General features: G+C 39.8%; 1 non-coding gene across 1 annotated transcript; it reads right to left on the bottom strand.

Moving 5' to 3' along the window:
• Positions 1 to 23790: 23790 nt before the first annotated feature.
• Trnav-uac (transfer RNA valine (anticodon UAC)) lies at positions 23791 to 23863 on the bottom strand. The gene has a single exon. It is a non-coding gene; the product is annotated as a tRNA-Val (tRNA).
• Between the last annotated feature and the right edge of the window lie 2084 nt (positions 23864 to 25947).

The following is a 25947-nucleotide window of genomic DNA, read 5'->3' on the forward strand; positions in this document are numbered from 1 at the left end:
ATTGAGCGTCCTACTGAGGGGGTTCAGTGCCAGACAAAACCAAACCGGGCTGAAAGAGTCGCCTTGGAATATCCCCCTCTTTATCTGCAGCGTTCTAGACTGCAACACATTTTCCCCATCACTGAGGTGCAGAGACGTACTCCACTGCCTCATCGCATGCTGCAGGAACCTAACGACGACGGGATCAATTTTGTAGAGCTCCAATACCCGGACGAGAAACGAGTGAGGTATGGAGTCATAAGCCTTCCTGTAATCAATGTAGGCCATACTTAGGTTCCGCTGGTTATATACCGCCTGGCCGACTATGGCTGCGTCGATGATGGCCTGGTCTTTGCAGCCATGCGTATTTTTCCTGCATCCTTTCTGCCCTTCTGCGATGATGTGATGCTGTTCGCAGTGAGCAGAAACTTTGGCGGTAATTATGCTGCTCAGTATTTTGTACAGACTCGATAGGCACGTTATCGGTCTGTACTTTGATGGGTTCAATGTGTTGCTGTCTTTCGGGAGGAGGAAGACGCCACGGGTGGCGAATTCAAGAAGGTTGTGTGGGTCACGTAGCACCTTGTTGAAGCACTCAGCTATCTTTGGATGTGCGACGGTCAGCTTCTTGTGCCAAAAGTTCTGAACACCATCGGGGCCCGATGCTACCCAGTTCCTCAGGTACCGCGAGGCTTCGCGGACATCGTTCTCTTCGACGATGATAGCTGGCACTCTCCAATTCCACCACAACTCTCCTCCTCCCGTCTTAACCACATTTGCCCGTCGCGATGTTCTACTGGGGACTCCCAAATACCAGCCCAGAAGTTCGTCACATCGCTAATATCTGGCAAACCTTCGCGGTAGTCGGGCTTCTCGTCGCTAATGTGGTCGTAGAACGCTTTCTCGTTATCTCTGAACATCCGATTTTGTTCCTGGCGCTTTGCAGAGTCAGAGTAACGTTTCAGCCGTTTTGTAAGGACGCTCAATTGCTGTACCAGTGTGTCGAGTTTTTCCGTCAGCTGGTGAGCTCCCAGCTGGCGAAGTTCAGTAGGCCGCACGATCACAGCAACTTGGCGACATAATTTCGCCGATCTGCTGCCTCTTTTGTACGCCATCAGTCTTCCAATTGCGGCGCGCTTGTTTAGGATCCGTTGCTCCAATCTCCTTCGCCATGGAGGCTCACGCCTTTCACGGAGATGTTGGAGCAGTCCGCCTCTTGGCCTAATACGGTATCCTAAACTTTTGGCGGTCGCCACAGCAGCACAGTAAACTTTCAGTTGCAGCTCCTCCATGTTCTCAGCATCAACCAAGTGCAGCGGAAGAACGTGCTCGTTCATGAGCTTTACTGCACTTGTCAGCCTACGGGAATGCTGCAACTTCGGGATCCTGGGGCGCGACAATGGGTCGCGGAACTGCGAGATCGCCTCGTCGTAGTGGAAGACCAGATCGCGTAGTAGTTGTTGATCTGGCTGTGGGTCTTCCGGCTCAGGGGGTTGTTGTACTGTGGCCTCCACTGGTGCTGATTCGCGTGCCCCACTCGCGAATGAATTGCTCAGCCGTACTGAACTTCGTCTCGACACATCGCTTGCTCTGTTGTTCCTGGAGCTTATTTCTCTCTGCACCTGCTGCTTGATCTCGTCGATTTGCGTTTGGGAGAGCATGTTGTTGCGTACTATCGCTCTACGCCTCGCGTTCATCGCGTTCTGATCAAGCCTCCCGACGAACTCTGGATACGCTTCCTCGAACATTGTTAGTATTCGACGGCGACCGCTCATGTCCGTCTCCAAAGCAGTGCAGATGTAATAGGTGCGGATCACGAATTCATTCATTTCGTGTGTCCACATGATCCGGCGCCTAGTGGTACCCACAAGTGTGGACGACTGTCGTCTGGCAGTCGCAACACGTCTCGTAGGCGCAGCGTTTCTTGGGTGATGTCGATGGCTGCTGTTTCCGTGTGGCGGTAGCTCTTCGGGTTGAACCCGGCTGGTGGCCCGCTCTTGCACATCGCCTTCCAGCCGCTGGCCGCTCGCTCTTACACCCGTTCCAGGACCAGCTCCAGTTCGGGGACCCTCCTCGGGTGATCGCATTCTAATTAATCTTCGTGATCGTAGCTCCATTTTATTGGGTGTATCTCCTTTGCCCGGGAGACAGCGGGTTGGCAAGGCCTCCATGACCCGGGAGGCCTTCCCCGGGAGAGATATAGCGCTCTGACTCGCTCGCACCCCCTCACTTAGCCACTTTCGACACCCGTTCTCGGAGCCAAGACCAGGTGTGTGTTTCCAGTTCACGCCCGAACTAAAAATGTCGTCATATGATCTTCGTGGAGGCGTGAGATAGGAACATTTGAGACCAACAGGCAGGCTCCTACCCTATGTTGATCCCCATTTGAGAACCCATTTTTATTTATTTATTTATTTTAATCTATCTTATTTTTTTTAAATTACAATACGCTAAATTCAGATCTCTACTGTCAACAAATGGACCGTTTGAAGCAAGCGATTGACCAGAAACGTCCAGAATTGGCAAACAGAAGAGATGTTGTGTTCCATCAGCAGAACGCAAGGCCACACAATTCCAGGAGCTTGATTGGGATGTTTTAATTCGTCCACCATATAGTCCGGACCTAGCACCAATCGATTACCACATTTCTCTCGCATTGCAAAATTTCCAGAGTGATAAAAAATTGGTATCAAGAGATGATTATAAAAATCTATTGCTAGAGTTTTTCACCAATAATTCCATAATTCCAACCAATAATTCTTTATAGAGACATGCTAGAGCTACCATTGGAATGACAACAAATTTTGCAACAATACTTGACCCAAATCAGACAATCCGAAGCATATTAAAAATAGTTTTGAATTTCACCCAAATAATGTATTACTTTTTCCCCAACCTAATATAATTCCCAGACCTTCTTTAAAATCTCCAAGTTGATCTCTGATGCTTGGAAACGTTCCATCATGTAACGATTCGCCACCTCCATCTCTTCTTCATTCCAAAATCTAACATTAAGATCCATCTACAGCCGCTTTGTAGTCTTGTTCAAAGGCTCGTCGAAACCAACAACAGAGTATAGCGTCTCAAAGTTTCATCGAGCTCAGATTTAGGATTATCATAAAGCGCTTTTCATCACGCATTTCATCATCACAGTTAGACCTTCTCAGCTTTTGGTGTCATCAAAATTTTCTAATTACTGCTATAATCAAAATTCTAATTAGCGGAATTTAGTTTTTTTTCCAGATTGATGACGAAATTCCCTAATGTCCCCTGATTTTCCCTGACATTGTGTGAATTCCCTGATATTCCCTGATTTTCATGGTTTTTCAAGGTAGTCGACACCCTGTTCAAGGAATGTCGCATTACATATGAGTGAATGATTTCTTGTTTTCATACTCCCTGTGTTGCGATGGTGCTGTGAAATAAATCAATTTCCAATAGCAAATGACTCGGATTAACTTTCATGCCTACGCATGAAAACTTTACCCGAACTCGTTGTATTCGTATCGAAATAAATTACTCAAAAACCGAACAAAAGTGAACCGACCCGCTTCCGTTCCAGTTCCGGCCTCAATCAGCACCCAGCACCGAAGGAATGGCGACATTTCGGCTTTGCCGTAGGAGATGAAAATGGAGCAAATATGTGTACAAATCCATTGCTGAAAGTGACATTAATCCGAAAGATAAGCAAAATCTAATTAAATTCACGTACTCTTTGTGTGTAGATGGTAATCTCTGTGTGGGCATGTGTTTGTATACCCGGAGCTTTCTTGTCCCTCACCATTGGCAGTGGACATAAATTACTATGTTGAAAGAATAATCCCTCCTATCTCTGCTTGCTGTTGGAATGATAGGTTTTTCAGTGCTGTCGTTCCATTTTTGTGTTTTTTGGGAGATTTTCCCCGGAAGGAAGTCATAAATAAAACAGTATGAACAAATGGGAATTCCCCTTCGAAGTGTCCATATTCGTTTTTCCGTGCGTAACTGATAGTGTCAATGTGAGAGAATATTCTTAGAACATTCCATTATAGCGTAAAATTGGCCCACATCAAACGAAAATAATAAAAAAAAACAACTAATTCGAAATGCACCGGGCATAAATCAAACAACTACCCGCAGATGCACATAAACTTGATCCGATTTGTATGCTCATCATGCACCATTTATTCCATAGTTAATAATGGTGTCCCCGCAATAAATCACCCACCCAGACACACACCGTTTTCGGTACGCTTCTGTCAATATTAATGCATCGAAACAGGACATAAACTAATAATAAACCGGCAGGATGCAATTGATTCTGGTCAACTGGTCAACAGGCTCAGTCCCATCTGCGGTAAATTAGAAATGATGGGACCAGCCGCAATATTGAATGTTGTTTTAAAACATTCCGATTCCGTATTCCCGTACTTCCGCCCCTAGTTCCATCACTCTGGGTAGCGTTTTTCCGGAACCGCACGGAAGCACATTCGTGGTGGAAAAGTATCATACTTTGCGAAAGTTGAAATGTTGTATCCGGCCTTTGCTTGACTACTGAACCGAACATGTACATAAGGAAATTATGTTCACTGCCGTCTGTAATCAACGCCTATCTCCGTCGCACACATCAAAGCGAGTGAACTGTGGGGCAACTAGTGACGAAGAGTTGGAAAGTTTGCACGAAACTGAAATGTCTGCAATCTAGAATGTAAATTTTGGGTGAAGATTTTTGACTCTACCGAAGCACACTCGGCGCCACCGAGTGAGCCGTGAATGGCTAATCAAGTTAGTTTGTTAGTTAGTTTACGTTAGAGTTAACGAGGGGATTATACCATTGCAAAAGAAGCCAGGGAGTCGAGAAAATTGAGTAACGTTTTCACACTTGACAACAGGTATCCGCACGATGACGTCGGTAGGTGTGTAGGCCATTCCGTGCCGGAGAGTTTTTGTAGATGAAATTTTGTTGGTTAATCTACCATTCAGGGAAGATGCAAAAGAATTTAATGTTGATGGGTTTGTTGAAGCTCAATTAACATCCAATCTGAACGGCGATTGTATTGTAATCCAGCCAAGGTAAAGCTCACGATCAGAAGTTGATTTGGGAGACCTCAAGATTTATTTCCTCTTCCCTGACCATCGTCGTCAAAGCTTAACAGAGATGATGTCGCAGGCCCCCTCTCGTAGAATTCCAGCCAGCTGTTTGTCGCTAGGTTTAAGCTGCTCTCTATTTGTCCGGGGCCGTGCGGTAAGAATCCAAACCCAATCGAAAGAAATCGAAGTAAATGAAACCAAATCGGGCATATTAAGGTATTAGGGTGCAATGAATAGTTCTATCGTGGTTAGACTCTCCACCCCCCTCTCTAAGGGGGGCTGCCATACAAATGAAACACAAATTTCTACCATACTCGAGAATTAATCAAGCAAATTAAACGAAATTTGGCATGTGGAGGTTTTAAGGTACAATAAATGTGTTTATGGTACTTAGATACTCCTCCCCCGTCTATTAGGGGGGGCTGCCATACAAATGAAACGCAAGTTTCTGCATTACTCGAGAATTAATCAAGCAAATGAAACCAAATCAGGCATATGGAGGTTTTAGCGTGCAATAAATGTTTCTATGGTGGTTATTCTCTCCACCCCCTCTCTAAGGAGGGGCTGCCATATAAATGGATCTCAAATTTCTGCATTACTCGAGAATTAATCAAGTAAATGGAACCAAATTTTGCATGTGGAGGTTACATGTTATTTGCAAGTGTTTGAAAAATCTTGAACGAGAATTGTGTATGAAAATAATCTGATATTATAATGATGAGTTTTGTTAGAAATACTAGGAATTTTATAGTAAACGGTAAATTCAACGGGGTCGATTAAAAGATCAATCAATGGATAGTTCTGCGATTGGACCCATGAACTTGCTCATAGTGAGAAAACGTAAATGTTTGACGGTTTTGATAGCTAAAAACAAATTTTGGGCGGGAAAAACTTTGCCGGGTCTCATAACTCAAAAACTAATCAAGAAAATGTCAAATTTGGCATGCGAAGGTCACGAATGGGACACTAAACGTTTCTATGGTGAATAGACACTCCTCCCGTCTCTCTGAGAGGGGGAGTGGGGCTGCCATACAAATGAAGCATACATTTCCGCATAATTCAAGAACTATTCAAGCAAATGGAACTTAATTTGGCATGTGGTCGTTTTAGAATGCAAAGAATGTTTCTATGGTGGCTCGACACTCCTCCCCCCTCTTTTAGGGTGTGCTGTCATACAAATGAAAAACTGTATAGCTCGAAAACTAATCTAGAAAATGGAGGCAAACTTGGCATATGAAGATTTTAGGGGACACGAAACGTTTCTATGGTGAATAGTGTGTGTGTTTTGTTTATAGTTTGTTTCTCCTCCATAGATGTTTATGTGCACGTGGGTTTTTTACTTCTACTTGTTTACCAAACAGTTTAAGGTGGTCTTTAAATGTTTTCACATATTTCGGAATGCCTTCACAAAGTTGGGTGTTTTTACAGTATGTCACTATAACGAAGTACGTCACGTTATACAGAGGAGTGTTCTCGGTTACCTTTTCAGGTTTCCAAAAAAATAACTCCGGCATCGCGATAGGGAGTTCTATAACAGTACGCCCGACGATACCCGTAATTCTCTCGGTTACCATCTCAGGTTTCCCAAAGTTAACTCTCCTCTTTCTCGATTGGACTTCGATAAAAATTCGATAAAATTGCCATAAAAATGAAACACACATTTCTGCATAACTCGAAAACTATTCAAGCAAATGAAGCCAAACTTGACATGCGAAGGTTTTAGGGGACACGAAACGTTTCTCTGGCGAATGGACACTCCAAACATCTCTCCGAGGTGGGGGGTGGGGGTTTATGCCATACAAATGAAGCATACATTTCTGCATAATTCAAGAACTAATCAAGCAAATGGAACCAAATTTGACATGTGGAGGTTTTAGGTAGCAATAAATGTTTCTAAGATGGTTTAACACTCCTAACCCACCTTTCTAAGGGGAGGCTGCCATAGAAATGAAACACAAATTTCTACTTTACTCAAGAATTATTCAAGCAAATGGAGCCAAATTAGGGATGTGAGGGTTTTTGGGTACGATAAATGTTTCTATGATTGTATGACAACCCTTCCTCATCTGGAAAGAAGAGTGGGTCCCATAAAAATAATGCACATATTTCAACCAAACATATTCCAACCAAACATGGCAATTGAACATTTTCGGAAAACTGTAGGAAAATGGGAAAATTCGAAAAATCAGTTCGCATGTGTTCTACAAATACATATTGACGTTGCGTTGTTAGTCCATTTGATTTTTGCGACAACGAAATTGATCTGAGTTCGAAAGTGGAAATAGATTTTAATGTAATAAAAGGCACTCCTATATGGTCTTCTATCTATATAAATAAAAATGGATCTCCGAATGTGTTGATAAGAGCAAAACTCGAGAAAGGAATTGTCCGATTTAGGGCTATCTTTATTCTATCATATTTTCTTTCCATTTTCCATGTAACGGAGAATTTTGATTCCATGTAACGGAGAAACATGTTATTTGCAAGTGGATGAAAAATTTTGCACGAGAATTGTGTCTGTAAATAATCTGATATTATAATGTCGAGTTTTGATAGAAGTACTAAAATTTCCAGTGAACAGTTCTGTGATTGGACCCATGAACGTGCGCTTAGTAAGAAAACGTGGATGTAATAACGGAAAATAAATTTTGGGCAGGACGAAGTTTGCCGGGTCAACTAGTGTGTTATAAATATAACAATAAAAAACGGAACCTATCTATACCCTAAGATAAACATCTGTAATCTGTTCCGTACAGAATATGTACCGAAAAAATCTGTCTGAATAAACTAAATTTCAAGATTACGCCCAAAATTACCTTCAATACACTCTGTCCAACTTCTGTAAGACCAGGTGATGATCTTGCTGCTTTGTGTCATTGTAAACAAACAATGGGCCCTATTATAGAAATCGAGGCGATAAGAATTTTGCTCGTTAGCTCTATTTTACTATTATAGAAATCGAGCAATTCGATAGCACCGAGCGAGTGATAACTATCGGTGCAAGTGTCAGAACTTTTCGAGTTGTTTGGTTCACTTGTTACATATCTTCAGAGAATTGTTTTGTGTTGGCTTGCATCCCTTTGGGAAACATTTCAGAAACGCTTCAATATATGCAATTTGCAACACATGTTCGTTTGTTTTGATCAGCATTTGTTTTACGGTGCTGCCAGAATAGTCTATACAAGGTAAGTGTTCAATCCATCTTATTCATATTATTCATGTTATAACTTACAATGCAGAATTTACTTCCAGCGCATATTTCAGTGGCTGAAAATCAGTGGCGGAAGAAAAAAAACCAAATCACCACCAGTTTGAACGGCTCCTTGAAACAATGGAAGCGAATGTAGAAATTGCTCGAGGTTTTTGTGGAGGCAGTTCTAATATAATCCCGGTGTAGGAAAAGTTGGAGGAATTCAGAGAGGAGCTTAATGCACTGAGACCACCAATTTATCTAGGTTCAGAATGGCAGAAAGTAAGTATTTCTTTTACGATACACATAACTTTCATAAGTAAATTTTATCATACTCTTTGAATTTCTTTCAACCGAATTTCCTAACTAAAAATTGCTTACTTCTACTAGCATACATTAGTATGTTATTTTTGGCAGCAATTTTCTTTTTTATTGCTATACTATGCCAAACTATACCACTTTCACTTCAATAGATCAAACTAATGATCGGAGTGGTATAATGCTCTATACCAAATGCTAAAGTCATTCTGCAAAACAATAATGATTTTATTTAAATGACAGGTTTGGATTGACATGAGGGGAAAGGTAAAGGAAACACTAGCACACAACAATCGAGAATTTAGAGCAACAGGTGGTGGCCCCAATACAAAAAAGCTATCGACGCCGCTAAAACAAGAAATCGACGCTAGAAGAGAATTATGGGCCCTATTATAGAAATCGAGGTGATAAGAATGTTGCTCGTTAGCTCTGTTTTACTATTATAGAAATCGAGCAATTAGATAGCACCGAGCGAGTGATAGCTATCGATGCAAGTGTCAGAATTTTTCGAGTTGTTTGGTTCGCTTGTTGCATATCTTCAGAGAATTATTTTGTTTTGGCTTGCGTCCCTGATATTTCCCTTTGGGAAACATTTCAGAAACGCTTAGATATATGCAATTTTCAACACATGTTCGTTTGTTTTGATCAGTATTTGTTTTACGGTGCTGCCAGAATAGTCTATACAAGGTAAGTGTACAATCCAGCATTACTTATATAAATCATGTTGCAATTTATAATGCAGAACCTACTTCCAGCGTATATTTCAGTGGTTGAAAACGAATGGACAGACAAATCACCAGCAGTTTGAACGACACGTTGAACCAATAAAAGCGAATGTAAACATTGCTCGAGGTTTTTGTGGAGGCAGTTCAAATAGAATGGGAGAAGTGGGAGAAATTCAGTGAGGAGCTTAATGCACTGAGATCATCAATGCGTGTTGGTTCAGAATGGCAGAAAGTAAGTGTTTCTTCTACGGTACATATAACTTCATAAGTAAATTTTATCATATTCTTTGAATTACTATCAACCGAATTTCCTACCTAAAAATGATTATTCCTGCTAGCGTACATTATTACGAGTTACTTCTGTCAGAAATTTTTGTTTTTATTGCTATACTATACCAAGCTTTCTATACCATATGCTAAAGCTGAAATGTCTTGCAAAATAATAATGATTTTTTTTTAAATTACAGATTTGGATTGACATGATATGAAGGGTAAAGGAAACACTAGCACACAATATGAATTTAGGGCCACAGGTGGTGGCCCAATACAATAAAGCTATTGACGCCGCTACAACAAAAAATCGACGCTAAAAGAGAATTACATGCAAAAAAATTGTTTTGCTAAAAAAGTGGAATTCATGCGTGACTCCTTACGGAATTCCATAGATTGCAGTTGTGAGAATACATGAAAAAGTTCATTTTGTAATAACTGTATTTTGACGTAGGACTACGTCTTTCATTTCTATACCGGGGTGTAAAACCAAAGTTTCGAAAATGAAAGCGTTACGCCGGAGACCGAGATTTTGAGCGTTAATAGCTCTTAAACAACTGAACGAAATGGTATGATAAACACTTCATTCGAAAGATAAAAGGTCTACGCGTCATATACTTGTTACTTTTTCATCCAAAAACTTGTTTCAATAGTCTTAAAATTGCTTTCAAAACAGGCTATTGAAATCACCAATCGGTATATAAGCGAGCGCCGCTCGTAAACCCCCTCAGTTATGATTGAACAGCGATTGGAGCATGTTGTCGCTGTGTTGTGAAGCTATTTTCGTTTATCATGAAAGCGCTAATGAACGGTGTCACCAAGAGCCTGTATGTGCACCTAAGGCCAGAAGGGAATCCATCAGGAGGAGAGTGATGCCACGGTTCCGCTTGAAACATCGGCCGCCACACACACATATACAAGCGCGGAATTCTCGTTGCTGAAAAATAATCTGCCAGTTCCCCTGGGAATTGAAAAATACATTCATGCGAAAGAGTTTATTTTAATGTTTTCTATCCATATAACACTGCAACCAAATACATTTGGTTTTGTGATTTTTCAATCAATCGCAATTATTCAATTCTGAATATTTTTTTCCCATCAGTGGAAAACTTTCGTATCCAATATTGGATGCGTAACATGAAAAACGTGAAACATCATCGCTAAAATCAAGTCATTTTCGAGCGATTAGTTGGTTTCTACTCATATAATGCTGCGACCAAATACATTTCGTTTTGGATTTTTTCAATCAAGTGCGATCAACCTAAGACCACGTCTTTCGGCAATTTATTAGAGGTGCAATGAATCTTTAGGAATTCCCGCTCTACGCGCACTGGCAAACAATGTTTACTCAACAATTTCTCAAACGAGAAATGGGTGTTGTAAGAAAAGATTAGCGAACGCGAAACCGACAAACGGGAGAAAGATATGTTTGGAGGTTGAAGGAAATTGGCAGAAAACTTCTTCATTCTATCATTCAAATAATGTGATTCGTACCACTTCGTTTTACCAGAAAGAGTTTCTTAATGCTCAAAGGAGGAATTGAGTCCTCCGAGGAAATTACCCAGCGTTAATTAGAGTCGACTATCGATTGCGGCATTCGTACACAAATAATTTTATAATGCAGTTTCATCAAAGTAATTTCTTCGGATATATTCACTACATCATGTCATATATTTCATATTCTTCATTATGAAATCCATATCCATGGCACCTATCGGTATCGAATTATCATCGACACCACGAATTTCGCTAAATGCTCCTTTCAGTTCGGCCTGTAAAAAACTTTTCTGAACTCTAATCCATCAAATTTGGAGCCCTGAAAAGGGCCGTTGATTATATGCTAAGCTAATATAACACGCTCTCCTCGGATACGATGGGCCAGCTGGATGTCCTTGGTCATGATGTGACGCGTTTTGCATGGATAACACACAAATTGGTATCTTCGAATAAGCTTCCTGCAGCGTCATAACTGCGGAACTTTGGAAGCGCAAGTCGGTTTTGAAGTCCTGAGTAATTCCACGATCCAAATGCTGCAAAGGTAGCTTGCGGATCAGCAATTCGGTCGACTTCTGATAGCGACGAATTTCACGCAAAGTTCCCGATCGATAGCGATGTGGCTTCTTCACCTATCCTGCTGCTGGTGCGCTTATCCGAGCTGCTTTCATGTGCCTTACCACCGAAAGACTAACGAGCTCGAGTCCTCACGGTGCGAGAGTAGAGTAAGAAATGAACGAAAGCAAAGGAAGCGTCATTTTATAAACCATAAAAGTATAGAATCTAAACCCCACCCTTATTATATTCGTAAGTATACAGTAACCTTATATTATAAAGAGGGTGGGGTTTACATTCGATACTTTTATGTTTTATAAAATGACACTTCCCTTGCTTTCGTTCATTTCTTACTCTACTCTTGCACCGTGAGGACTCGAGCTCGTTAGTCTTTCGGTGGTAAGGCACATGAAAGCAGCTCGGATAAGCGCACCAGCAGCAGGATAGGTGAAGAAGCCACATCGCTATCGACCGGGAACTTTGCGTGAAATTCGTCGCTATCAGAAGTCGACCGAATTGGTGATCCGCAGCTACCTTTGCAGCATTTGGATCGTGGAATTGCTCAGGACTTCAAAACCGACTTGCGCTTCCAAAGTTCCGCAGTTATGACGCTGCAGGAGGCTTATTCGAAGATACCAATTTGTGTGCTATCCATGCAAAACGCGTCACATCATGCCCAAGGACATCCAGCTGGCCCATCGTATCCGAGGAGAGCGTGCTATAATAGCTTAGCATATAATCAACGGCCCTTTTCAGGGCTCCAAATTTGATGGATTAGAGTTCAGAAAAGTTTTTACAGGCCAAACTGAAACGAGAATTTTCGTTTGGATGCCATACAGCATCGAGAAAATTCCGGAAAGATCTAATCGTTGCTGAAAAACAATCTGCCAGTTCCCTGGGAATTGAAAAATACATTCATGCGAAAGAGTTTATTTTAATGTTTTCTAACCATATAACACAGCGACCAAATACATTTGATTTCGTAATTTTTCAATCAAGTGTAATTAGCTGGAAAGCTTCGGAAGATTATTCTTTCCCATCAGTAGGATATTTTCGTATCTAATATTGTATGCGCGCGCAACGGAAATTGTTTCGTATCGCGAAAATTATATAATTTTCAATCGATATTGCTCAGTCGCCGAAATTTTCATACTCAGAGAGTTTATTCTCCTCTAGGTTTGCCTTCCAAATTGCCATCGTAAACCACACCTTCTCTCGATTCAATCACGCACGAAAAGCATACTTAAATGATATTCTGGTGGTGAAACCCATTCATTTTTCGTGAGGCGTCGTACACAAATTACGTAACGCGATAAGGGGGGAGGGGGTAGATGTTGCGTTACTTTCTGTTTATTAGAGATAGGAAATTGCGCTACGTAAGGGGGGGGAGGGGGTTCAAGATCCGGATTTTTAGCGTTACGTAATTTGTGCACGACGCCTGAGGACATCGACAAGACAACATCGTTACTGAACGAGCTGAACGGCGAGGGATCGAGGGATTCATTACCTGGCCTGACCTGAAATGCAATCAGTTTGTTTTAACTGTGAGGGAGCGCAGAAAAGCCGATCGATCAGAAGGAGAAGAGAAGGTGACCAAGAGAGCATCAAAATACGGTTCCTCGGGAAGACATTGAAGCAGCCGCCACACACACACATACATACACGCGCGCAACTCTTTTCGTTTGCTGGTTATCGAGAAGAAACCTGGAAAGAAATGATCGTTGCTGAAAAATAATCTGGCAGTTCCCCTTGGAATTGAAAATTACATTCAAGCCAGTTTATTTTAATTTTTTTCTATCCATATAATACTGCGACCACATACATTTGGTTTTGTGGTTTGTCAATCAAGTGCAGTTAACAGGAAAGCTTCTGAAGATTATTCTTCAGAACAAGGTTTTTTGTATCCAATATTGAATGCATATAACCTTGAGCCTCCAACGTAATGCTCTCGTTTTTGAAGCCACCCAAATATTTATTTATTCATTCATTCAGGATGGATTTAGATTCAACTTCAAACAAATGATCCCTAAATCAACTATAGTCCTACGTCACCCTTGCGGTTATACCATAGATATAACCCACTTCCTGTTTTTTTATAAAGCAAATTGTTCCATGATGTCGTTTTTATTACACATCCATGTATGCATTATGCTTACTAAGCTTCATTCGTTGAGGGAATATCAGTTTTCGCCAAAACATAACCATATTAGCACTTTTGGAAATATAGATTTTTATAATTTTCATAACAGATGTCTCAAAAAAGGTTTGGCATCCTTTCTATAGTGCTTTGTGAAACATTTCAAACTCGTTTCAAAATATTTCAGCACCAGCACTGACATTCGAGCAGAGTAACGAATCGAGCTGTTTTCCCCGATTTCTATAATTCCAGATTTTACTCGGTGTGATAGTGATAGTGATTGTATCGAATCCTCGATTCGATTTCTATAATAGGGCCCAATGTTTCAATTTATATTCTAGTGTGTAGGGATTGGTGACTACCATTCACTACATGATTTTCATATGTGTGTGTGCAAGCGCTGAGCGTAAATGAATGTTTTTATATTATTCAAGTGTCAAGTTTCTATAAGACCAGTTGCGTTTTCCGTTGTTTTAGTTGTTTTGATCAATGAATCTGAAAAATGCCGAAAGGGAAAAGTGCGCACGGAGAAAGATGAAAGACAAATCGATGCATTTCACCAAGAAAATGTTGGTACAGTGGTACACATTCGTTTAGCCGCACCCTATTTTTCCTCAATATTTTTAAAAATAAGTCAATTCTTTGTACAGTTTTGCTCACAAAAGACGATTATTGTTTATTTTCATCTAATTCATTCTAAAAAAAAGTATAAATTCACTTTTTGTTTTCTTAGTAATTCAAATATGTGGAATCAGGGTGGACATTCGTTTAGCCGCATTCTAAAATTTCAATAAAAGAAAATTTGTGCGGCAAATTCCGAGTCCAAGCGGTAGCTAATATTTAGTATGTCCACCTCCATTTCGGATCACTTTGAAAACTCGATTTGGCATCGAGTCAGACAGCATAGACCATCTCGGCCAAGATTCTCCATAGGTTCTCTATGGGATTGCAATCGACTGCCAGCAGGTCATTCAAGAAGCGGAATGTCCTTCTCGGCAAACCATGCTTTTGATTGCTTGGAAACGTGGATCTATGCATAATCCTGTTGAAAAAACGACATCCTCGGTAGGGTTATTCTCAATATGGCCGATCAAAACGTCCTCCAGTAATTGAAGATACTTTTCGGAGTTCATTCGGGTGAAAATGAAACAAATGAGAAGCTTGCTGTGATAGGAAACGGCTCCCCACACTGTCAAACTTCCGCCCCCAAAGTTTCGCTTCGATCTCAGGCATGCTGTTGACTTAAATTGTACCAATAGCAACTGTAACAGTCCGGACCATCCAAATTGAACTTTTTTCGCCGGAAAATACAACATTTCTCCATTCCATTACATGTATTGCCGGGCGAAAATGAAATGAAATATCTCATATTTATTGCTTTATTTAAAGAAATTCCGTACCACTTTCTCAGATAGACCAATTTTTGTTACGATCGAGCGATTAGAAAACTTTTGTTCACTGAATATATTGATTTTTTTCCGCCCCTCTTCCGTCAATAGAATACCTTTCGCCATTCCTTTAAATTCTACGTAAATCACTAATCTGACCAACTTCTTACGTTGCACATCTAATATTTATCTTTTAAATTGAACATTCCCAAGTATTTAAAAAAAAAACACAGTGTTGGAGCAACCCTAGAATATTAAGAATTTTCGCAACGAAACATTCATGATCAAAAAACCCTACAACAGTAGTGAACTTATATGTAGTCATCTCACTAGAATCAGCTTGCATCTGCTATAATTAAGCTTCAGATAGGAGAGAAACTGATCTCGATAGAGAGACAGGAATCAATTGAGATGAATCTCTATTTGCACTTAATTCCCATATCTATCAATACGGAAACAAGTAGCGAATAGGCCAAGGAGGACCACTTGAAACGTATCTGTATCAAAGTTATCTCAAAGGTTTAAATATATCGTAGTCAAATAAAAGTTTTCGGAAATATAATCCGTATCGTATGGTTAAAACAGTGGTGAAAATAGTTTTAGTTCTGTCGTAGTTCCTGTCCGACTTTTCAAGTGCGCAAACCGTTCAAATCGTTCAGATAAAAGTGACTTAAATATACTATCACTACAGCAAATAAGTAAAAAGAACATTCCTAGTTGTTTTGTAAGTATTTCAAGTTTTTTGACGTGGGACTACGTCTAACCGGAATATATGGGGGGTAAAATGGAAATATAAACACTGAACATGCAGGAATAATGCAAGATTTCGAATGCTTATAACTCGAACATTTTCAACTGGATCGGAAAGATGTTTGCATCAATTGATAGGGAACATTTCTACGCATCCATCGCAATTAATAAAATGTTATTTTTCATTAGATAAATAACTGAATAACTGTAAAATGTTAAGCGTTATCTAAACGCCTTAACTGCCTCGTTTCTATTGGCCCGCTTTACGGTTTCCCTAACACAGACTTCAAAACCAAGCAGCCTTGGGGGAATCGGAATTGCAAATGCACGAAAGTAGGGGGACTTTCGTTCTCTCCGAAATGTATTCCCTAACACAGACTTCAAAACCAAGTAGCGTTGGAAAAATTGACATTGCAAATACATGAAAGTAGGGGGAGCTTTTGTTCCCACCGAAAGGTGTTTCCCTAACACCGACTTCAAATCCATGGAGCGTGGGGAAGTTGGCATTGCAAATTCATGCAAGTCGGGGGCATTTTTGTTCCGGCTGAAATGTGTTTCCCTAACACACTTCAAACCTATGGAGCGAGGGGGAGTTAGCATTGCAAATACATGCAAGTCGGGGGCATTTTTGTTCCGATTAAAATATGTTTACTCGACACAGGCTTCAGAACCAAGGTGTCTAGAGAAATTGGGATTGCAAATTCATGCATGTCGGGAGTATTTTTGTTCCGATTGAATCTGTTTACCTATAAAGACTTCTAAACCAAGGTGTCTGGGGAAATTGGCATTGTAAATACATGCAAACTACGAGTACATTTGTACTCGCTTGCCTTTGTGCAGACCAGAGTGCGTTTCCCTAACACGGTCTTCTAAAACTGGTAAAATCGTGCAGACACTAGAGACATGGTATTTGTTCAAACTTTTTACTTACAACGCATTTGATCAAAAATTTAATCAATTCAAACAAATGATTATTAAGCTAAGGTAGTCCCACGTCAACCAAGCGGTTATATCATAGATACAACCCACCCTTTTTTCAAGTGCGGCTAAACGAATGTCTGTCTCTGTATCAGAGAAATCTCTCGTCGGATTGGACGATCCCATCAAATAGTGCACAACCATTTGGCGACTTTTCAAGGATACGGTAAGAAGGAGAGAGTTCCACGTAAATCGAAGCTCTCTGACCAGGATAAGCGGGAAATAGCTAGAACAGCCTCGAATACTTCAAAATCGCTTATGCAAATAAAGCAATATTTCAATTTAAATGTTACTCGGGTGACAATTCGTCAAGTTTTGGTTAAAAATCCTCACATCAAGAGGGCTTGAAAGATTAAAGCTCCTCATCTTACACCATCTCACATCGGAAGACGTCTGAGTTTTGCCAAAGCTCACATGAACATACAGTGGGGCATTGTATGTTGTAACAAAGAATGTTTCAAAAATAAGTTTGGATGGTCCTGGTACTGGAACTCTTTTAAACGAAATTGACGTTATATATACTTTATTCTAAGCATCCGATATAGTAGTTCTCAGATTTTCGTAAAAAGTGATAGTTTCGTTTTTTATCGCAAACTGTTAGACCCGTATTTTTTTATTTTTTTGTTAGGGTGACCATTTCCAAAAAATGGTGGTTCAAAAAAAACATTTTTTCGCATTTTTGCCAAAAATGACTTTTTTCAAAAATTCATAACTTTTGAACTAGTAGACCGATTCAGATCATCGACAAATCAAATTAAAGCCAATCACCTGATCTTTTTTGGAAAAATACTATACCTGCAGAAAATTCAAATTCTGCTCTCATTATAATTGATTGTATTCGTTTTTTATTGTTTTCATAGTCTCGGAACCAAAGGCGCTATAGTTTTTTATATTTTTTCAGGAAAGCTGAGGATTTTTCACATAACATATCTCGAAACCAGGGAGGCGTTTTTTTCGTTTTTGAGTTATGATTTTTCAAAGTTAGCCGATGGTCCAAAAAATAATTTTTCCCTTTTTATCCCAAAAATGACTTTCTTCAAAAATTTATTATTTTTGAACTATTGAACCGATTCAGATGATCGACATATCAAATTAAAGCCTACTAGCTAGCTTTTTTTGAAAAAAAATACACATTTGCCAATTAATTGGATCATAATCACATACATCCAGTCTAGTCGCATAGAAATGTTGAACAAAAACTGAAAACACGTTAACTTTGAAAAATCATAACTTTAAAACCAAAAATAACACCTCTCCGGTATTCGGATATATTATGTTAAAAAACCTCAGTTTTCAGAAAAAAATATAGAAAAATATAGCGCTCTTGGTCCCGAAACGATGTGCGCTATAAAAAACAAATATGATAAATAATTACGAAAACAAAATCGTTTTTTATTCACAGTGTAATACTCACTGGCTTTAATTTGATATGTCGATCATCTGAATCGGTTCAGTAGATCAAAAGTTATGATTTTTTGTAGTGGAAAAAAGACGGGTGAGTAATGTCGGGGACATAACCGGAGTGACGTAGGACTATACAAAGGGGACAGCTTTTGCTAAATATACATATTTTAAATATATTGTTTTTTTTTTCTTCTCCTACGTGAATACCTACCTATCTACCTGAAAAAATGGATTAGTTTACTGTTTACTCTTTATGAACATGTTGGGGGTTCTGAAAAGAACCTTTGGTGTTGTGTTTTTGCGTTTTTTTACAAACTTTCTCATTTTTTTCTCACTGTCTTATAGTTGATTCTTGATTTTTTCCGAAGGCTTTGTACTTATTAAATGTTCAACGCCGGGCATCTTTCGGCGTATGCACGTATCGTGCAATCAAAATGATGGCTGTGATAGGGGATGCATAGGTGGTCATCAGCTCATTCACTATCATATATTTCAGTATTGAGCACATTACCGTACCTTAAACTGTTTCCGTGTTTCGGAGACGAATGAATTGTAAGATTTGTAGTTTCCGCAAACAAAGTAAATAAAAATGAATAAGAACTGAGGTTTTGGAGACGAACTCTACGATCTGTCGAGAAATAAACGAGCTATAAGCGTTCTGAAAAACCAACAGTAAATTAACACAGGATTTAAGTCCTTTAAAATAAGAACAGAGCAGCAGGAAATACATAGCTCATCATGTTGCTCCTTAGTTATTTTTCTATACAATGCAGATGTAACGTCAGTCAATTTTCAACATCAGTTATCAACCAAAGAAAGCAGTTCTTGCTACCGAGAAAATTCGTTAATGCCATCCTGCATACAATGTGTTGTAAGTTGAAGCCACTTTTAATTCGGAAACCATGCATGGGTTTGTGAAAACTGAATGATCAATTTAAAAGACCCCAACCACCAATCAGTTCAAGAACAAGATAAACAAAATAAATCAGTTTATATTATATGTCATATTTTGTCACTTTAGAATGCATTGGTATTGTGAAAAACTTTCAATAACTCTTCTTTGAAATGTTTAATGACCCTGAAAAGCGCCGTGTTTTACGGTGGCTGGTTTTGCCACCAAAACAGTCAGTATAAACTTTTAACTTATAGTTAACTATATAGTTAACTAAACTTATAGTTAACTTTTTCCTTCTTCTACCTGCTTCCGTTTTGCGATTGCGTTTGCCACTCGCTGAAACTAGTTGTTGCCACCGAACCGAATGTGCTCTGTTCTGTGGGCGGGTTTTCTTATTGTTGTGAGCAGCTTTGCAAGCCAACTCGAGCACTCCGGCGGCCGAAATTCTACAACCGCTAATAGGTATACTGGTGCTCCGGCACCAATCCGTTGATGCGATGTGATGTGAAACGATGCCATAAAACCACACTGATTTACGGTTTGAAAGAGAATGATATATTTTTCAGCGGATCCGCGCCTTTTGTACTCTAGCGGTACACGCTCACAGGATAGAGACAAATCGGCATACTCAGCCAGAGGGGCGAGTCCAACGAGACGAACGAAAGAGCGTTAAAACGCAGCGATGGCAAAAAAATACATTCATTACGATTTGTTCGCTCGTTGGATTCACATGCAGGCTAAAAATGGTCCTTTTCAGGATCACAAAATTATCTTTAATCTAAAGAGTTTATTGTTTTGTTATCACTCTCGATATCCCCATCTTGTTCGGCTAAACCTTTCTGTTTAGCGATTGCGTTTGCCACTCGCCACAGCTTTCACAGTTGGAAAATTTCTTCCCATCCAGCTCGTGACATGTTGTACAGTAAATTATATTTAATGCGACGTGCCGAAGCACCACTCAGCGTCGCATTGGAGGCGATTTTAACCTGTAATTGAAAATTTGCGATGACAGTGGTACAGTGTCGACTTTAAATGTGGGGTCATAATTTGGACCTCGAACTCTATGTTTCCAAAAATGTCCAACTAAATATGTCGCATTACACGTCCGTCCAATTAGCTGAATGTCGAGCTAAATGTAAATTACTGTACTTTCAATCTAGAAGCAATTTAAAAATTAATGAAAATTGAATAATCGGGAAAGTCCCCAACCATCAATAAGCTCAGAACAACTGCCAAATTCACATACTCTTCATATACTGGCAAACAAATTATGAAAAAAATCAATTTGTGTTTTATTATTATTTTGGATATTATTTTAGAAAGCATTGAACTGTATTTCGTAAACTCTTTTTTGAAAGGTTTAATGGCCCTGATAAGCGCCGTGTTTTATGGAATGGTTCCAATTTAGAAAACTTTGTACTCGTGGTTTTGAAAAAAACCATTTCGAACGCCCTCGATGCCGCCTTGTTCTGGATTTGCCACCAAAGCAGATTGTAAAAAGAACAAACTTTTTTCTTCTGCTACCAGCTGCCGTTTTGCGATTGCGTTTGCCACTCGCCACTCGCTGCAACTGCCTGTTGTCTTGATGTCCACCGAACCGAATGTGTTCTGTTCCGAATGCGGGTTTTCTTATCGTCGCGAGCAGCTTTGCCAGCTAACTCGATCACTTCGGCGGCCGAAACTATATAACGCCGACTAGGTGGACTGGTGCACTGGTACTAACGCGCTCGGCCTAGCTACCGTTGCGGGGAACTCCAGACCAACACGGTTCGAGCGGGATTTTTCCTTTCCCTTCACTTTTCCTCCTTTGCCATGTCCAGACATGTCTGCTTGGGTTGGTTTGTTGATGTATCCAGATGCGAACCGATGTGGTGTACGGTTTGAATGAGAATGATCGTTACGGCAGCGGAGCGGGGATTTTTAAGCTGACTGGCTGGCTCGAGAATTACGCATGTGTGAGACAGCGACCAATGTTTCGTTCATTTTTTTTCATTTTCCTTTCCAATGTGCTTCATTCTATTTCGCTGCTGCTCTGGTTGCCCGTTTTGGTCGGTACGATTTGAGGAGCACAAAATGGACCAATCAAAAATGGGCACATAGTGTATTTGGACAATGCTTGATATTTCAAAATTATTCAATTATTTATCTCAAGAAAAATGAAATGTTATTCATTATGATAGATGCGTAGATATATTTCCTATCAATTGATGCAAAAACCTTTGCTATCTATTGAGAAATGCTCGAGTTATAAGCGTTCCAAATCTTGCATTTTTTCCTACTTGTTCAGTGCCTAGATTTCCATTTCACCCCCTATATCTTCCGGTTAGACGTAGTCCTACGTCAAAATGATCAAAAAAGATCAGATGATTGGCTTTAATTTGATATGTCGAGGATCTGAATCGGTCTACTAGTTCAAAAGTTATGATTTTTTGAAAAAGTCATTTTTGGCAAAAATGCGAAAAAATGTTTTTATTGGACCACCACTTTTAAGAAATGGTCACCCTAACAAAAAAATAAAAAAAATACGGGTCTAACATGTTGCGATAAAGATGGAAACTACAACTTTTGACGAAAATCTCAACAGCTCTACTGAAGTACAGGGTGATTCAATAGTCAAGTTATAGTCAATAGTTAGAGTCCCCGCACATTGCAGACTTTTTTTCGGCCGATAGTTTAGTCAGGTTGGGTTGCTAGAGCGCACACTGAGCCAACCAATCAGTCGGCTTGGTGAAGAGTGCGCACACTAGCCAACTGTCGATCGATTATTCTCGAACGACTGTGTATTTAACCCTTTGCGGTCGTATTAAATTTTTGTATGGGTGTCGTACTGGTCGGAATAATTTTCCCTTGGAAGAGCATATATATTACTGCTGTATCATGTAAGATGATGAAAGCTAAATGGTATCTGTTTATTTCCTGTGAATTTGAAATATGCATTTATTAAAAAATGTGTGTTTTTATAAAAAATATATTTTAGAATTCTCTTTCGTGCAGCGCACACGAGAATAACCTAGAAGTTTTACGAACCAGCCTGCGGTTGAAAGTCTCTCGAATAAAGGCAATAAACCTACAGGACATTCCATCAACCTTCATACATAATTTTGCACTCCTCCCCTATTCATATCGTAGTTTAAAATAAAACTTGGATTACTAACGTACACGGTGCCGCCTCGTTTCTTCCATTTTACTATAACTGTTGTGTCCGATGTATCGTAGCTATTCAGCATCGTGACTATCCTCTTATGTTTTAAAATTAATCAATGTTTGTTCATACTGAGTACCGTTATCTATTATTCATAGAAGCACCATATTAACTCGTGAACAGGTTCACCAGACATTAAAATTCGTTAAGAAAAGTCTAAATTGATACATTGATACCAAACTGTCGGCCAACAAAAGTCTACCGTTTGCGGGAGCTCTTACACAACCTAACAAGTAAATGACCACTGTACTACTAATTCACATACTTATGCAAAGCCGTTCTACGACAATATCCACAATGCAGCAAAAATCGGTAGCATACATATATTCCAGAACGAATTCGAATTTCAAAACAACACTTCTTCAAACCACTCTTTCTTTTATGCCAAACGGAGATCTAGGGCTACTAGAGCTTCTACAAGTTGCTGTCCTATTAGCGTTATAGTACAACAACGGTTCACAAAGCCTTCGTGTAGTCTTTCTTTACTATGGAAAAGCGAACAAACAAACAGATAGACAGTCATTCCGTATTTCCCTTTAATTGTTTTGCTTGTTTTTTTGTTCTTTGAAAACAAACAGAAACAACCATTTCAATTATGCTATATAATCAGCTGATCGAGAAAATCCTCTCGGGTATGCCCTGCTCATTCCACCGTGGCTGTTTGGTTGTTTTCTTTTCCTAGATGTCTATATTTAAACTGAGAGAAAGGAAAATCACTCTAGCATTAGAATACGCGGTTGAGGGTGTGTCACTTATCGGACAAGGCACGACAGAAAGTCAAGGTCTTTTCGACCCCAAAAACCGGCTTATTGAATTTGATGCATGAATATGTTTCATAACGGAACTGTTTAGCCAAAACGAAGTACGCTAGTGTAAATCGATCCCAAATGCTTGCCTCCATTTCATTTTCACTAATTCCCACCGGCAGCCGGACCTGTCGGAATGTTTTCACTCCTCAATAAAGTTCACCCTAATCCACGTGAAAGCATTTTGGCACTTTTTTTACCTCAATCGACGTTTCCGACGGCAGTGGCTGCGGGGAAATTATTTCAAAGATAAACGTCGAACAAATGGCTGCTGTGTATAAAAAATTCAAACAAATAATGGAATTTGTTCGATTTTATTGGAACCGCTCGGAGCACCCCGGGCTCTGTTTGGTAGAAAAATTTCGATAAACTTCAGTCGAAACGAAGCGAATTGGAGAAATTTAGCCACCGCTGTGTTGTGCGTGATGTTAGTTATGTTCATCCTAATGTATCCTGGCTGAGGAAAACTTTTGTTTTCTTCGCGCAGTGGCCTTCGGATGTATTGTCTCACGGAATTAGATAGGCAGCTTTATCATAATTATACAGAAGAAAAAACTTCGATAAGGTGGATTTCAGAGAATCGGTCGGTAATTTCAGAAAAAACTTTCAGAGCAAAATAGCGAGAATCTTGGTTCCATCCAGGATCGAACTGGAGACCTTCTGCGTGTAAAGCAGACGTGATAACCACTACACTATGGAACCGAACTGCCGAAATCATCGCCCAAATGCGTGAAATAAAATCATTTCCACCATTCATTCACTCATCACGTCGGAAACTTCGTTATCTGCTTCTGTTGCTGCTATTTCATTTCTGCTTACTGTCATTGCTTTATGGTCCGGATGGAAATTATCGTTCAATTTTCGATGCTGAAAGATGGAATCTTATTACTGCCTTCTCCAGTGGCGATGGCCACGTTCCATCAAATCATACAGCCAAAAAGCAGCTCGGAACAACGAAATCGCTCTTTCTTCCTTCGCTCACTGTATATTAATGTTGGTGCTTTCCTTCTGCGCTGCTGCTATTTATGAAAGGAAAGTCAATTTAATACATTCATACACCCACAACCAACCGATGATCGAATTGAATCGCTCTAAGATGAACGGTGTGTGGAATAGATTCAAAATAGATACAAACTGAATGGTTGCTCATAACGGATGATGACTTGCGAAAATCGTTGTCACTACGATTCACTCATCAGCTCTATGACACCGGGATCCAAAATATTCTCAATGTCGAGGCCGTCAAACCATATGTGAATGTGTGAAAATGACAATCACAATGAACTATTTCCAATATATTTCATGTGAAGCTTGACGACAATGCTACCCTTCGTTTAGATGCAATTTCATTTGATCGGTTTATCCTGATCGCTATCTCCTCGATGGTGACTAAGTGACCAAATGGTTTTTGACGGAGATGGTTAATAAGGAATAGAATAACGGAGCTACACTTAACTTTCTCAGAATCCCGAGTGAAAAGCACAAATATTATCTTGCTATAGTGTATCTGGAGGGTACATTCAAATATATTCGGGCCTCAACATCGTCAAATCACCGACAAATTGTTTCAATGAAAGTATTTTACCCAAACAACTGGGCGATACTATCTTGAAAAAAAAAGGGTGGGTTGTATCTATAATATAACCGCAAGGTTGACGTGGGACTACCTTAGCTTAGTAATCATTTGTTTGTATTGATTAATTTTTTGATTAAATGAAACAATTTCCGAATTCGATTGAATTCAATATATTTGCGTTGTAAGTAAAAAAGTTTGAACAAATATCATGACTCTAGTGTCTGCACGATTTTACCAGTTTTAGGAGACCGTGTTAGGGAAACGCACTCTGGTCTGCACAAAGGCAAGCGAGTCCAAATGTACTCGTAGTTTGCATGTATTTACAATGCCAATTTCCCCAGACACCTTGGTTTAGAAGTCTTTATAGGTAAACAGATTCAATCGGAACAAAAATACTCCCGACACGCATGAATTTGCAATCCCAATTACCCTAGACACCTTGGTTCTGAAGCCTGTGTCGAGGAAACATATTTTAATCGGATCAAAAATGCCCCCGACTTGCATGTATTTGCAATGCTAACTCCCCCTCGCTCCATGGATTTGAAGTGTGTCAGGGAAACACATTTCAGCCGGAACAAAATTGCCCCCGACTTGCATAAATTTGCAATGCCAACTTCCCCACGCTCCATGGATTTGAAGTCGGTGTTAGGGAAACACATTTCGGTGGGAACAAAAGCTCCCCCTACTTTCATGTATTTGCAATGTCAATTTTTCCAACGCTACTTGGTTTTGAAGTCTGTGTTAGGGAATACATTTCGGAGAGAACGAAAGTCCCCCTACTTTCGTGTATTTGCAATTCCGATTCCCCCAAGGCTGCTTGGTTTTGAAGTCTGTGTTAGGGAAACCGTAAAGTGGGCCAATCGAAACGAGGCAGTTAAGGCGTTTAGATAACGCTTAACATTTTACAGTTATTCAGTTATTTATCTAATGAAAAATAACATTTTATTAATTGCGATAGATGCGTAGAAATATTCCCTATCAATTGATGCAAACATCTTTCCGATCCAGTAGAATGCCCTCAAAACGTCAAAAACAGAATTTAGCGTTCGAATCAGGGATGACAAATTTGATGAAATGTCTCTACTTTTAAGATATTTGAAAATATGCGAACATAAATAGATGAATAGATTTATAAACTTGAAAATTATTGGGAAAAAATAAAACCCTCATAGTTTCTAAACGAAATCGTTGTTATTTTGTTTTGCATGCT

This window comes from Toxorhynchites rutilus, chromosome 2, assembly GCF_029784135.1.
Source record: "Toxorhynchites rutilus septentrionalis strain SRP chromosome 2, ASM2978413v1, whole genome shotgun sequence".
Lineage (NCBI taxonomy): Eukaryota > Metazoa > Arthropoda > Insecta > Diptera > Culicidae > Toxorhynchites > Toxorhynchites rutilus.